The sequence below is a fragment of the Microcaecilia unicolor genome, chromosome 3 (genome assembly GCF_901765095.1).
Source record: "Microcaecilia unicolor chromosome 3, aMicUni1.1, whole genome shotgun sequence".
Taxonomy (NCBI): Eukaryota; Metazoa; Chordata; class Amphibia; order Gymnophiona; family Siphonopidae; genus Microcaecilia; species Microcaecilia unicolor.
This window is the reverse complement of record NC_044033.1, coordinates 215,858,156-215,873,899: the sequence shown is the minus strand read 5'-3', so window position 1 is coordinate 215,873,899 and position 15,744 is coordinate 215,858,156.

Here is a 15,744-nt window from a genome sequence, read left to right as displayed (position 1 = left end):
CCTAGAAAGCCCTCCCGAGGGAAGTGGTAGAGACAGAAACAGTGACGGAATTCAAAATGGCGTGGGATAAACACAGAGGACCTAAACTTAAATTGCTGCATGGGTGATGATGTGTCGAGTGATGCTTAGATGGGAAATCCAACTGTGATGAACTAGGGTCGGTGCCAGCAGACTTGTATGGTCTGTGTCCCGTATATGGCAATCTGGTTTAGGATGGACTGGAGAGGGCTTGGACAGCAACTTCAGTGGCTATAATCTGAGGACAGTGCTGAGCAGACTTTTACGGTCTGTATCTGGCAAATGACAAGACAGATAGTCTAACAAGCCCCTCCGGTGCTCCAGGTATTACCGCGTGAATTCTAAAACCTGGTGGTTGTAGTCGGGCCTGGTTTCAGAACTCACTATGAAACACCGGAAAAGTTGTAGGTTCACTGACCTCATCTTCCGTCTTCTTAAGGCGGAAGAGGAAAATTAATCTAATTTAGGATAAGAATGGTAGTCTTCCCAGAATTCAGTGACTTCAGACATTAATGATTAAATAATTTCTTGTGTTCTTTATTAGATGTTAACAAATGGTCTAAGATAGAATGAACATTTCATCAAAATTTTAATTTAAAAAAAAATTTACTCTATAAACTTTCAAAAACCACAATAGCATTAACCCAGGTTTTTTTCCTTTGCAGGTCAACCCAACATAACAGCAGACCCAAATGCATCAGATAAGTATTTTATATTTATTTCCCTCAAAACTCTATCCCTAAATTAATAAGTTTAATTAAGTGTCGATACAAGAATTTGATTCTTCCTGTGTATTTTTTTCTTTCTAGGATTCTCCCTTCACCGATGGAACCCAGGATCTCAGGTAAGTACGTAAATTTAAATTGGTTTGTTTCTCAAGTCACTTAGCTGAATTCCAAGAAGCTTTTCTCTGTGGCTCAGAAGACTTTCTTGCGTTGGGGCCCAGTTGTACTCTCCGCACTACGTCCAGACGTCTTGCTCTTCACCCTAAACCTTTCTTAATAACTAAAAAGGGAAAGAAACCCTTTCTCCCTACTGGAACCTTTCTGTAGGACTTCTAGGTGTCATTAAGAGAACACTTTGGCCATATATATCCCAAATCTTCCGGACCTGTTCTATCTTTCAATTTTTCCCTGCACTAGAGGAGCACTAGCACCTTACACTCATGCATCACTTCCCCTCCTCAGTCAATCCACCCTAGTTCCTATTAACCCCCAATCCAACCCCTTAAAAATTTAACTTTAATTTCCTATGACACTCACCTTGCACACAATTCCCCTCTCTCATTACCAGCATTCAAACAAATTTTATTTTTTTTCTCAATTACACCATCCAATCACTTTAAGCACCTATACACTTTCTCAATACCCGACACACAGCAGAGCACACCCTCTCTCCTCAGTGTCTTCAGCTCCTCTGACCAACTGTCCACAGCCCCATTACCTAAGCAACGGAACTGCGGCCAGAGTTCCAGAGACCCCTTAGCCAATCAGCTGTCCTTTCCAAGGTTCCGTTTTCCTCTGCTGACCAACGGAACCCTGGAAAGCCCAACTGAATCTCCATTTTTACCTTTATTTTTCCCATTGAAATCAATGGGAAAACCAAATAAATTTAAGAAAACCATACCAATTTATTTCCAAATTACCCCAAATTTTCCTCAATCACTACACTCCCCATCCTCTGCCGAATTGTATTTTTAAAATTTAAATTTAACTATTTTTTAAGCCTGTCCCAATATTACCTTCCCAAAAACCCATTTAAAAATCCCAAAATTAATTAAAAAGTATCCCACAAATTCACACAACCCCTTACACACCTACCCTGTCAAATTTAAACATTTAACCCTTCCACGACCCCTTTAAACGACACCCTATTAAAAACTCCCACTCAAAACATTGAAATTTAAAATCTGACTCACCACAAAAATCCTAAAAAATTCCCCGACCCCGAATCCGAAAAACAAATTTAAATTAAACAAATCCCTAAATTTTAAAAAATCAAAAACCGAATTTACACATTTAAAAAATACATAAATTAAAATTCCGAATCAAAAGACCCCTTACCTGGACCGGGATTTTCCCCTCACTCGATCCCTGCCTTCGGTTCTGGTCCTCGACGTCCTGGGGCCAAAATGGAGTTAAAAATAAAAAAGCTCCGAAGCCGGGCCCAAAATTTAGGCCCCGGCTTCGGCCTAAACGGGACACGCGCGCCGCCGATTCGTGCATGAGGCTCACTGCCTCATGCACGCTCACCCGTCTCCAGCAACGTCTCCCGCGTCGTCCTCTCTTCGGCAGCCCTCTTCTCGGCTCCCAAAACAAACCCCGAAGCCTCGGACCGCCCGGGACGCTCCTTCAGTGCTTCCGCCTCTGTGACAGCCTCCCGAATCGGCCCCAAACAACCAGCGCCCTGGAACGACAGCGCTATTTCTCCTCCTCCTTCTGGCCCCGTTTCAGGTCCGAATTCCTCACTCCCGCAACTGCCCCAACCCGAAGACAGCCCCAAATCCACCATTTACTGACCCCAAAGCAACCCCGGAACCCAGAACGAACCCCAGGTAAGTATTAATTGAAATTTTTTTTTTAAATATTAACCCCTTGTTACAATAGGCTGCAGTGGGCTTCGACAGCAACTTCATTAGTTAGAACGTAAAGATAGGGCCGGGCGGACTTTTATGGTTTATGTCCCAGAAACACCAAAGAAAGACCATGATCAAGTATTTTACATCACCATTCATTGTTAATTTAATCATGAATTGATAATGAATATGACAGTTGGACAGACTGGATGGACCATTGAGGTCTTTATCTGCCGTCACTAAGTTGCTATTCTACAGCACAGATGCCATGACAAATATGCAATTCATACCATCATAATAACATAGTAAATGACAACAGATAAAGAACTGTATGGTCCATCCAGTCAGTGCAACAAGGCGACCAGAATTGTACCTGCTGCTCTATTTCACCCATCTATGCCCTGTTGAAAGTATGAAGGTCAATGTGGGATAAACAAAAAAGGGTCCCTAAATAGAAAAAGGATGGTATCAAAACAAAACTTAAATGACCTCACAGCTGTTGATGTGAAGAAGTAATGCTAATGCCAGGCACAGGGCCGGTCTTAGCAAGTGTGGGGCCCTATGCAGACCAATTTGGTGGGGCCCCATCCTAGCCCCGCCCTACCATAGCCCCACCCAAGCCTGGCTCCGCCCCCACCCTAGCCCCACCCCATTTTTAGAAATTTTTTTTATTTATGAAATTTCAAATAAAGACAAAGGATGCTAAACGTACAAAAAAACTGATTGAAATAATAAGCAAAATGCTATCATGAAACCATAAACAGCACTAATTCCAAGGACAGGACGAGCTACGACCTTATGCGTGGCGTGGAAAGCCAACTGTAATTACACCGAGCTCTAAAACTCCAGTGCATAACCTAGTGAAAAAAAAACAAAAATGGCTGCAAACTATACGCTAGAAGAATACTGCACCTTCCTTGATCACACCTGAAAAACACATGAAGGCAAAATACTGAACTGGAAAGTTACCTCAAGAAGTCAGACTCAGCATGCAGCAATACTACAAAAATTGAAACTTACAAGAAAAATATCACAGATGCACATTTCCAAAAACTGACATATTCCAATTAATAAATCCTGAATAAAATAGTTTTTTCTACCTTTGTTGTCTGGTGACTTTGTTTTTCTGATCATGCTGGCTCAGTATCCGATTGTGCTGCTATCTGTCCTCTTAATTCCGTTTCCAGGGCTTCTTTTCCATTTATTTCTTTACTTTCCACCTTTCTTCTTCATTTCTTGCCCTACATCCGTAAGTAAAAGCTGGGTCCTCCGCAGACTTGACTGTCCAGTGGATCCAGCTTCTGCCTATTTTCTATATCCATGTGCACTTTTTCTCCTCTCTTCCTTTTCCCTCACCTCATCTCCTTCCTCACTCTTCCCTCGCCTCCATCCATGTCCAGCATTTCTTCTCTCTCCTCCATCCACCCATGTCCAGCGACCCTCCTGTCACCCCTGCCATCCATCTATGTCAGCAACCCCACGTCCCCTCTGCCCTCCCCTGCCATCCACCTATGTCCAGAAACCCCCCTCCCCTGCCATCCACCCATGTCCAACGACCCTCCTGTCCTCCCTGCCCTCCCCTGCCATCCACCTATGTCCAGAAACCCCCCTCCCCTGCCATCCACCTATGTCCAGCGACCCTCCTGTCCTCCCTGCCATCCACCTATGTCCAGAAAACCCCCTCCCCTGCCATCCACCCATGTCCAGCAACCCTCCTGTCCCCTCTGCCCTCCCCTGCCATCCACCTATGTCCAGAAACCCCCCTCCCCTGCCATCCACCCATGTCCAGCGACCCCGCTGTCCCCCCTGCCCTCTCCTGCCATCCTCTTCTCCCCCCGAACCAAGGAAGGATAATTTTTCTTTTAAATGTGCCCTCCATCGCCGGAATCCAGCACAGCAGCGTCAATGAAAGCGCTCCTCCCCTCCCAAGTTCCCCCGACGTCTCTAGCAGAACAGAAGCTCTTCCTGATTCGTTCATTCTCATTGTCCCGCCCTCGGGCACTAAGCACTATTCTATAAACTGTAACACTATTTTTTCAATGCCAATTTTTTTAGGCCCCATTTATATCATCTAGTCCTATATTTATAGCAGGTATGTAAATGAGGGTTAAGATGGCGCCTGACTAGACGCACCACCATGAGCTCCGGACCCGATCCCCAGGTCGGACCAGGTCAGACGGAGCAGCGGATAGCGCCTAACCCAGACAAAATGCCTACTTACCACAGCGGTCCCGACGAGGTCAAGCAGAGTGGCAGAAGACTCCGACCGGGAGGGGCGCTTCCGCAGCGAGTGCGGCCGGGCCAAGGCCTGGACTGGAGGCTGATGGCGCTGCGAACAAAACGGCGGTCGGCCTGGCCCAAGAGGACACATAGGGCGAGACGCGGCCCCATGCTCCAAAGCCAGGCCGAGTCCGAGGCGGGGAACACCGTGCCCGATCAGACGCGACCTGACCAAAAGAGCCAGACACAAGTAAGACACAGCGTGGTGGCTCGGCGGACAGCAATCCGACCCCCCGCAAATCGCCAAACCAGTGAACAGCACCGCTGCTGGAACGAGAAGCACAACATGGCAGCACGGCGGACAGTACTCCAACCCCTCACAACACAGGCGAACCGGCGAGCGACCTTGCTGCTAAACCCGAGCAACAGAAGCAAGCACGCCAGGGCCCCAGCGCCGACGTCACATGGCTTGAGTCCCAGGCGGATGTTGCGGCCCAGCAGTGTGGCACCAGACCAGCGGAGGTGCCCAAGGCCGGACCTTGCATCCCAGGGCACTGGATGCACCCCAGCCGTCGGACAATGGAGCCCAGATCCAGCGCACACCAGCAGCGAGGACCCTGGGCTATCAACAGCTGATCCCAACCTCCAATCAATGAGGAATCGCCATATCCTGGAGCAACACACCTAAAAACTCAACAATCTCTCCTAAATCCAACAATCTCTCCTAAATTAGCCACCAATCATACCACCAAGAAACAAGGAATCCCTGAGCCCTAGTACAACTGAGAATCTGAGCATCTAACCGTGAGTAAACCACCTATACCTAATACATCTATACTTAATCAACAAATGATACAACAAAACCACCATAGACACCAACAACCCCACAGACAAACCGAAGTTACACAAAACACACAAGCCCAGAACACAAGACTCCACCACAAAGAACAACAACCTACTACGCACTCTATCAAACATGATAGCCAAAGTGAACTGATACCACAATGAATACTGCCAAACTGTTCCTTGCAATCTACTCATTATCCATGATCCATCTAATATTAACCACCCCACTCACAGAAATCAACAATATACCCACATTATACAATCACCGAATACTGACCATACTCACCACACCACATCAAACCAACAATAACCAACACAAAGGAAGAACACCAACATGTGCACAACCTCAACAAAAGGAAAAGAAAGGATACAAAAAATCCACACAAACCAAGACATGACAACTAAAAAAAGTCCATATAACACCGAATGCAGAAGACCCATATCAAACAATTCAAGTCGGCTACGTCAATGCCAGATCAGTGACAAATAAAACAACAATAATAACAGACTGGATCACGTCAGAGAAACTCTATCTACTTTTCATCACTGAAACCTGGATCCATAACCAAGAGGACCCAATCATCTTAAACCTTTGTCCTCCAGGATACAAAATCACTCACTGGACCAGAAAAGAAATGAGAGGAGGGGGTATAGCGCTCATATACTGATCTCACCACACTATTGAAACCATTGCTGAATCCATAACAACTCACCTCAAAATAGCCTCAATCAGAATCCACCACAATACCCTGCTCGACCACCTAAATTGTGTCCTATTTTACAGACCCCCATGCAACTGGAATGAAAGCCAAGCAGACTTCATGGACTTCGTCTCAAACACGTGTATCCAACTCCAATATACTATTATTAGGAGACATTAACCTTCACCTAGAAGACCCAAACTCTACAAATGCACGAGACTGTCAGGATTTCCTTCACTTATGCGATCCAAAATGGCCGCACATGCAAACAACCCACACGAAGGGCCATACACTTGACCTCATCTTATACAAACTATCCACTGACCAGAACCTAACCATAACACAAACCAGATGGACAGAAATATCATGGACCGACCACTATAAACTAAACCTATCCCTAAAATGGCGGAAAAAAGGCTCTCTCCACACACAAGAACACACAACCCACGAGAGGCCAAATAGACCTGGATACTTTCTGGCAACAGATATACAATAATGACTGGACAACACAAATGGACTCCATTCATTATCTTTCAGTTTGGGACAAAAGATGCAGACACATACTAGACGCAATAGCACCCCTACAAACAAGAACCTCACGCAGACACATTTCGATACCGTGGTTCAACGAAGAATTGAAAAAATTAAAAACACAATCAAGGAGACTAGAACGCGCATGGAAAAAAATAAAAGACGAACACACACTCAATGCATGGAAACAGATACAAAGGAAATACAAATATGCAATAAGGCAGACCAAAAGGTCATATTACAAAACCAAAATCAGGCCGGACTACAACAACACAAAGAAACTATACCATCTCGTGAACAAATTACTAGACACAACACCGGTCATCACAACCAACACCGACATCCCATCTGTAGACAACGTTGCTAAATATTTCAACGAAAAAATTATTAATCTACGCAAAACCCTACCTCTGGACAACACGAATATAGAAAACTTCATAAATGGGCTGGACCCCACCCCTGGTGAATACTCGGCAGACCAATTATGGACAAACTTCGCTCTCCTCAGTGCCAACATAGTTACTCAGGTGATTAAAAAATACTCCAAAAGCCACTGTCAATTGGACATTTGCCCCAGCTACCTAATACAATCTGCTCCCCACTGCTTCAAAACAGATCTCACATCCCATCTAAATTTCATGCTTCAGCGAGGTATTTTCCCTAAAGAAAAAGGCAACATCCTGCTCACCCCAATACCAAAAGACACCAAGAAAAAAACAAATGACATCTCCAACTACCACCCAGTAGCATCTATCCCATTAGCAGTCAAACTTACGGAAGGACTGGTGACCAAACAACTCAACGACCACATAAACAAATTCACTATACTACATGAGTCACAATCAGGATTCCAACCCCAACATAGCACCGAAACAGTACTACTCACTCTCCTATCCAAATTCAAGCAGGAGATAACAATAGGCAAAAGCATTCTCCTCCTTCAGTTCGACATGGTTAACCATAACATATTGCTAAAACTCCTAGACTATTTCAGAATTGGTGGTAACACTCTCAACTGGATTAAGGGCTTTCTAACCACCAGAACATACCAAGTGAAATCAAGCACCAACATATCGTCACTCTGGAAACCAGACTGCGGAGTACCACAAGGATCACCACTATCACCGATCCTTTTCAACCTCATGATGGTCCCACTAGCCAAAGCCTTATCCACACAAGGCCTTAATCCTTTCATTTATGCTGATGATGTCACACTATACATCCCCTACAAACATGATTTAGCAGAAATCACCAATAAAATCAAGCTCAGCTTAAACATCATGAACTCACGGGCAAACGCATTCCAACTAAAACTCAACACAGAAAAAACACACTGTCTCATCATCTCATCCCAATACAACACATACAAACCCACAAACATTAACACCCCAGGATACACCCTCCCTATTTCAGACAGCCTGAAAATTCTCAGAGTAACAATCGACCGAAACCTCCAACTAGAGTCCCAAGCTAAACTCACCATAAAGAAAATGTTTCTCTCAACGTGGAAACTAAAACATGTGAAACCATTCTTCCCAAGGGAAATATTTCACAACCTGGTACAGTCAATGGTACTAAGCCACGCAGACTATTGTAACGGAATTTATGCGGGATGCAAAGAACAAATCATAAAGAAACTTCAAACTGCCCAAAACACAGCAGCACGGCTTATATATGGAAAAACGTGTTTTGACAGCACCAAACCACTCCGAGAAAAACTGCGCTGGCTTCCAATTAAGGAACGCATCGCATTCAAAATCTGCATGACAGTTCACAAAATCATCTACGGCAAGGCACTGGGATACATGACAGACCTCATCGACCTACCACTCAGAAACACCATAAAATCAGCACGATCATACCTAAACCTCCACTACCCAAGCAGCAAAGGACTCAAATACAAATCCACCTATGCACCCAGCTTTTCATACCTGAGCGCACAATTGTGGAACACACTACCAAAAGCAGTAAAAACCACACTTGACCACATGAATTTCCGGAAAGCACTAAAAACAGAACTGTTCAGAAGGGCATACTCCACCGATCCAACATAAAAAACCTGGACATTTGCGACACAATGTAACCAAAGATCGTAATGGACATATCCTAACTCTTCCTTTCCCTCACTAAGTTCTCCCCAATTGTCTTTACCATACATGTATCTCATTCTACCATAATATCACCTTGATATTACTCACAACTTGTATTTGTTCATACTGGAATCGGTTAACGCCAATTACGGTACTATGTAAGCCACATTGAGCCTGCAAAGAGGTGGGAAAATGTGGCTGCGTGTTCGAATCATGTCGGGGTCACCAATGTTGAGAATTGGGGGGTCCCGAGCCCCCCCCAAGAAGGCTAGAGTGACCTTAATCTGACTCCATCTCTAAATAACACTAGTACTGGGGTAATCAAGGAGTTATTGCCTCTAAGGGAGACGTTAGGTCTAAGGAAAAGATACCAGCTTTATGACAAACTGGATTTAGATTACAAGTTATACAATGCATTTATACTTACAGCCTTTGATCATTAAGTGAAGCCCACAAATCATCATTTGGAATGAGGAGTTTATTTGCTAAGGTATAAGTCAAATCGGTGATTGACAACAGGCATGTACAATCAATTAATTATAGGAATATAATAAGCTGCAAACAGGTGTTAATTATTTGCTAATGTTTTATAATTTCTTTTACCAATTAGAGGTTTTACAAGGGAAAGCAATTAGGTAATTTGTTAATTCTGCTGGACACATTGGTTTCCCTTGGAGAGAGAGTGCCAACCCTTGTCTCTCTAACTCAAACCAGGAAATACCCTGAATTTTATAGGTGCCCTCAGGATATGGATAATATGACAGTAGATATACCTGATTGGATCTATGCTAATGTCATGGCTGTCACTGATTGGCTCATGCTAATGAGTAGCTTCTATCTTGCTAACATGGTTGTGTCTTTAGCTCGCTTGATCACAAATCTTAAGCAAGACCCTGCTCTCAGGAAAGTCTCCCTCCTCCCTTGGACAGCTAGTTCCCTATTTTCTCTGCACCTGCTATGACTCACTCATTTCTCAACTTGTTTTTCTAACTTACATTAGAGAAAATTCCACTTTGTAACAGATACGGGCTTCCATTTTGTGCTGAAATCCTCCATTTTGTTTCCATATCTATTAACTTAACTTTTAGGCCTCAATCTGGGCTACAAACTAGGTCATACTTTTCCAGTAAGCTCCCAGTTATGTCAGCCATCAGATTTCTGACTCAGCCAAGGTCTGTAATGGCCTGAGCTCTATGACTGGGCCCACCACCATTCCAGTGGGGGGGTCTCTGGCTGTACCATAATTATACAGATGCAAATGCAACAAATAAATAAAACAAAATAAATAAATGTTAGGCACATCGATACCAGATCACACTAGCTCACTGTTCACCCTGTAACTTAGACCAGTCCCTCATACCTTGTTTAACTGTGCATAGAAGTTGTCTTGAGTTTGTTCTGTTCTGGTCACCGTATCTCAAAAAAGATATTGTGGAATTAGGAAAGGTTCAAAGAAGAGCGACCAAAATTATAAAGGGGATGGAACTCCTCTCGTATGAAGAAAGACTAAAAAGGTTAGGACTCTTCAACTTGGAAAAGAGACGGATGAGGGGAGATATGATTGAGGTCTACAAAATCCTGAGTGGTATAGAACGAGTAGAAGTAAATCGATTTTATACTTGTTCCAAAAGTACAAAGACTAGGGGACACTCGAGGAAGTTATATGGAAATACTTTTAAAACAAAAAGGAGGAAATATTTTTTCACTCAATGGATAGTTAAGCTTTGGAACTCTTTACCAGAGGATGTGGTAACAGCAGTTAGCGTATCTGGGTTTAAAAAAGGTCTGGACAAATTCCTGGAGGAAAAGTCCATGGTCTTCTATTGAGACAGACATGGAAAACAACGGCTTGCCCTGGGATTTGTAGTATAGAGTGTTGCCACGATTTGGGTTTCTGCCAGGTACTTGTGACCTGACTTGGCCGCTGTTTGGAAAACAGGATACTGAGCTAGATAGACTATTGCTCTGACCCAGTGGCATACCAAGGTGGGGGCGGTCTGCCCCGGGTGCACGCCGCTGGGGGGGTGCCACGGCGCACGCCTGCTCCTCCGCGTTCGCTAAACTTCATTCGTTCGCTGCAGCTCCCTCTGCCTCGGAACAGGTTACTTCCTGTTCTGGGGCAGAGGGAGCTGCAGCGAACGAACGAAGTTTAGCGAACGCGGAGGAGCAGGCGCGCGCCGCGGCACCCCCCCCCCAGCGGCGTGCACCCATGGGGGGTGTCATTTCGCCGGAGGGGGGGGAAGGTGTCATCTAGCGGGGGGGCACTGCATCCGGGGGGGGCGCATCGGCGCTCCGCCCCGGGTGCCATCCAGGCCAGGAACGCCACTGCTCTGACCCCGTATGGTTATTACGTTCTTATGTACAGCAGACATCCGCTTCCATTTTCAGTCAGGTATGAGGCAAACTTCTCCTCAATGTGGGATGTTTATGGAATACTGCAAGAACTCCTGTTCAGGATTGCAGAAACACGTCACATACTCAGTGGCAGTGGTAGAGACAAAGCCTGTATCTGAAATCAAGAAAGCACAGGACAAGCAAACAGGATCTCTACATAGTAGATGACGGCAGAAAAAGACCTGCACGGTCCATCCAGTCTGCCCAAGATAAACTCATGTGTATACCTTACCTTGATTTGTACCTGTCTTTCTCAGGGCACAGACCGTATAAGTCTGCCCAGCAGTTTTTCCTGCCTCCCAACCACCTGTCACGCCTTCCATCACCGGCTCTGGCACAGACCGTATAAGTCTGCCCTCCCCTATCCTCGCCTCCCAACCACCAACCCCTCTTCCCCCCACCTGCTCTGCCACCCAATTGTAGCTAAGCTTCTGAGGATCCATTCCTTCTGCACAGGATTCCTTTATGCACATCCCAGGCATGTTTGAATTCCGTTACCGTTTTCATCGCCACCACCTCCCGCGGGAGGGCATTCCAAGCATCCACCACCCTCTCTGTGAAAAAATACTTCCTGACATCTTTCCTGAGTCTGCCCCCCTTCAATCTCATTTCATGTCCTCTCGTTCTACCGCCTTCCCATCTCCGGAAAAGATTCGTTTGCGGATTAATACCTTTCAAATATTTGAATGTCTGTATCATATCACCCCTGTTCCTCCTTTCCTCCAAGGTATACATGTTCAGGTCAGCAAGTCTCTCTTCATACGTTTTGGAACGCAAATCCCATACCATCCTCGTAGCTTTTCTTTGCACCGCTTCCATTTTTTTGACATCCTTCGCAAGGTACAGCCTCCAAAACTGAACACAGTACTCCAGGTGGGGCCTCACCAACGTCTTATACAGGGGCATTAAAACCTCCCTTCTTCTGCTGGTCACACCTCTCCCTATACAGCCTAGCAATCTTCTAGCTACGGCCACCGCCTTGTCACACTGTTTCGTCGCCTTCAGGTCCTCGGATACTATCACCCCAAGATCCCTCTCCCCGTCCGTGCCAATCAGACTCTCCCCGCATAGGCGTAGACTGGGGGGGCGAGGGGGGGCAATGCCCCCCCAAACAACGACGAGGCTGTTGGATTATTTGTAGTAAATAATTAGCAGATTTTTATACACACAGCTTCAGCTTTAGAAATGTTAATTTCTTTCTTCATCTCTCTCATACACCCCAGAATAATTCACTGCTGAGTCACTTTAAAGTTGAAGTAACAAAACATCTGTTTACTCACAGTTTGCAGTTAGATTATAATCAGACAGGCTTATATATACATAATACTATACATTTGGATTATCAGCTCTTTCCATGTGCTTAGATGGTAATGGATGCTCACACCATGGATCCTCTCAGGTTAGGAGAGATCATGAGCACCATGTGCTGTGTCTAACCCCCACAGGAAGTTGCATAGCTGTGACCTCTCTAGGAAATTCACATCAGAGGTCACAGAGTAATCACAGAGAAATAATATCTGACAGGCAATGCATGTAAAATACAATAAATTCCAACAAACCCCTTCTCATGCATAACTGTCATGCAATTATTAATTCACACAAAGTCCAAGCTTTATACGCAGATTCACAAAACGTTCTCTGGGTAACGGTTTGGTCATGATGTCAGCTGTCATCTCACTGGTGTGACAATAGTCTAGACTGATGACCCCTTCTTTCGCCAGCTCTCGCACGTTGTGGTATTTCGTTGCGATGTGCTTGGTGCGTGACTGAACCTTGTCATTCTGTGACAGTCTGATGCAGCTCTGATTATCTTCCATTATCTGGATTGGTCTCTTTTCAGCTATTCCAAAATCCAGCAAAAGTTTTTCAATCCACATCAGTTCTCTGCATGCTTCTGATACGGCCACATATTCAGCTTCTGTAGAAGACAGACTCACAATACTTTGTTTATGACTGGCCCATGAAATTTGTACATTTCCATACATAAACACATATCCACTTGTGGATTTATAATCAGAATGATCCCCTGCCCAATCCGAATCACAGTAACATATTAGTTTTGGATTACTATTGGCTGAAATCTTTAATTTACAATCAATGGTACCCTTTAAATACCTTACCATCCTTTTAACTGCAGTCCAATCTGATTTGGTAGGTGAGCTGACCCTTCTGCTCAAAATTCCTACTGCATTTGCTATATCAGCCCTGTATGTGGTAGTCAGATATAAAAGCTTACCTATGGCTGATCTATATTGGATGTTATCTGGTAAAGGTTCTCTTACTGTTTCATCCTTCAGAAAATCAGTGATCATGGGAGTGCTTACAACTTGGGCATCTTGCATACCTAAACTTTCAATAAGCTCATTTATTTTCTGCTTCTGGCTTAGAAGATAAGAACCATCATTTTGTTTCTCAATTTCTATACCAAGATAGTATGACACATTACCAAGTTCTTTTATCTCAACATTCAGGTTTAAATATTTTACAATGTCCTTGTACTCTTGCTCACTTTCGCTTGCAATGAGCAGATCATCAACAAAAGCTAAAATGTATGCATATTGTCCATTTCTGCACCTAGTGTACAAGCATTTATCTGCTTCACCTTGCTTAAATCCTAAATTTGTCAATATTTCATGCAATTTGTCATTCCAACATTTTGCACTTTGCTTTAATCCATAAAGACCTTTGTTTAATTTACACACTAGCTGTCTTTGTTTTGTATTTATGAAACCTGTTGGCTGTTCCATGTACAAGTCTTCAGTTATATCTCCATGAAGAAATGCTGTTTTCACATCAATGTGGTTGACTTGCATGCCTTTTGAGACTGCAATGCTCAGAAGTGTTCTAATTGTCGTGTGTTTCACTACAGGTGCAAACACTTCATCAAAATCTTCTCCATATTTTTGAAGATATCCCTTTGCGACTAATCTGGCTTTATACCTTTCCACTTTTCCTTGTGCATTCCTTTTTAACTTGAATACCCATTTGCATCCTATAGCTTTCTTGCCAGGAGGTAATTTTGTAAGAATCCAAGTATTATTTTTATCCAATGCATCAATTTCTTCTTGTGCAGCTTTACGCCATTCAGCAGCTTCTTCTGCTGGCATTTTCTCAATCTCATCCCATGTTAAGGGCTCTTGAGCTTCTGCTGACTTTGTTAGGTAAGACAGTCTTGGGGGTGGAACACCTTTGTTTTCCCTGGATGAGCGTCTGACAACAGGTTGGTCTGACCTTTCCGCATCCTCTAAATCTGAGAGTCCTTCTCCAATTGATTCCCCTTCTCCAACTGTACTGTCTTCTTCAATGATCCTTTCTGTGTCTGCTTCCTCTGCCTGTTCCTCGTTAGATACAGATGAGTTGCTTTCAGACATCTGCCTTGGTATGGCATTTATATACACTGGCATGTCTATTATGGTTCTAGTTTCATATTCTGGATGATAAGGCTCATCTGGGATAATCCAGCCTTTATCAACCCTTTTGTTTTCATCAAAATATGTAACATGTCTTATGCCAACAATGCCAGTTTTCAGATTCAAAATTCTATATCCTTTGTGTCCTGGAGCATAGCCAACTAAAATGCCCCTTTCTGTTGTGGAATCCAGCTTATGCTTTGGTACATGAGCATATGCTGTACTTCCAAATGTTCTTATGTGTGACAGGTTTGGCTTCCTACCATGCCATGTCTCATGTGGTGTGCGCTCAGCGCCTTTAGTTGGCATTCTGTTTTGTAGGTACACTGCTGTGAGAATGGCTTCCCCCCATAGTCTTTTAGGGAGATTGCTATCTGACAGCATACATCTGGTCATTTCCACAAGTGACCTAAATTTTCTCTCTGCAACAGAATTTTGCTCTGGTGTATAAGCTACTGTTGTGATATGCTGAATGCCTTCTTGTTCTAGAAATGTGCGCATGCTTTGTGAAGTGAACTCACCACCATTGTCGGTCTGAAGAACCTTTGGTTTTCTTTCAAATTTATTGCTCACCATGGCTACGTATTTCTTCAGCATGTCTGTGACTTGACTTTTTTCTTTCAGCAAATAGGCCACACAGTATCTAGAGAAATCATCCAAGAATATTAGCACAAATCTGTTATTTCCCAATGATGGGATATTAAACGGTCCACATAAGTCACTGTGTATTAAGTCCAGCACTTTATTACTCCTATTTCCTGTGTATGCAGGAAATGAGGGTCTCACACCTTTTTGAGTAACATAGTCTATGCATTTCTCCATTTTTCCAGCATCTGCACTTATCTGAATGCCGGTGGCTAGTTGCTTACTGTAAAGATCCTGGATCACCTTAAAATCACGATGTCCCAGGCGGCGGTGCCAGATTTCCAGACTACATTTACCATCATTCTTCCTTACTT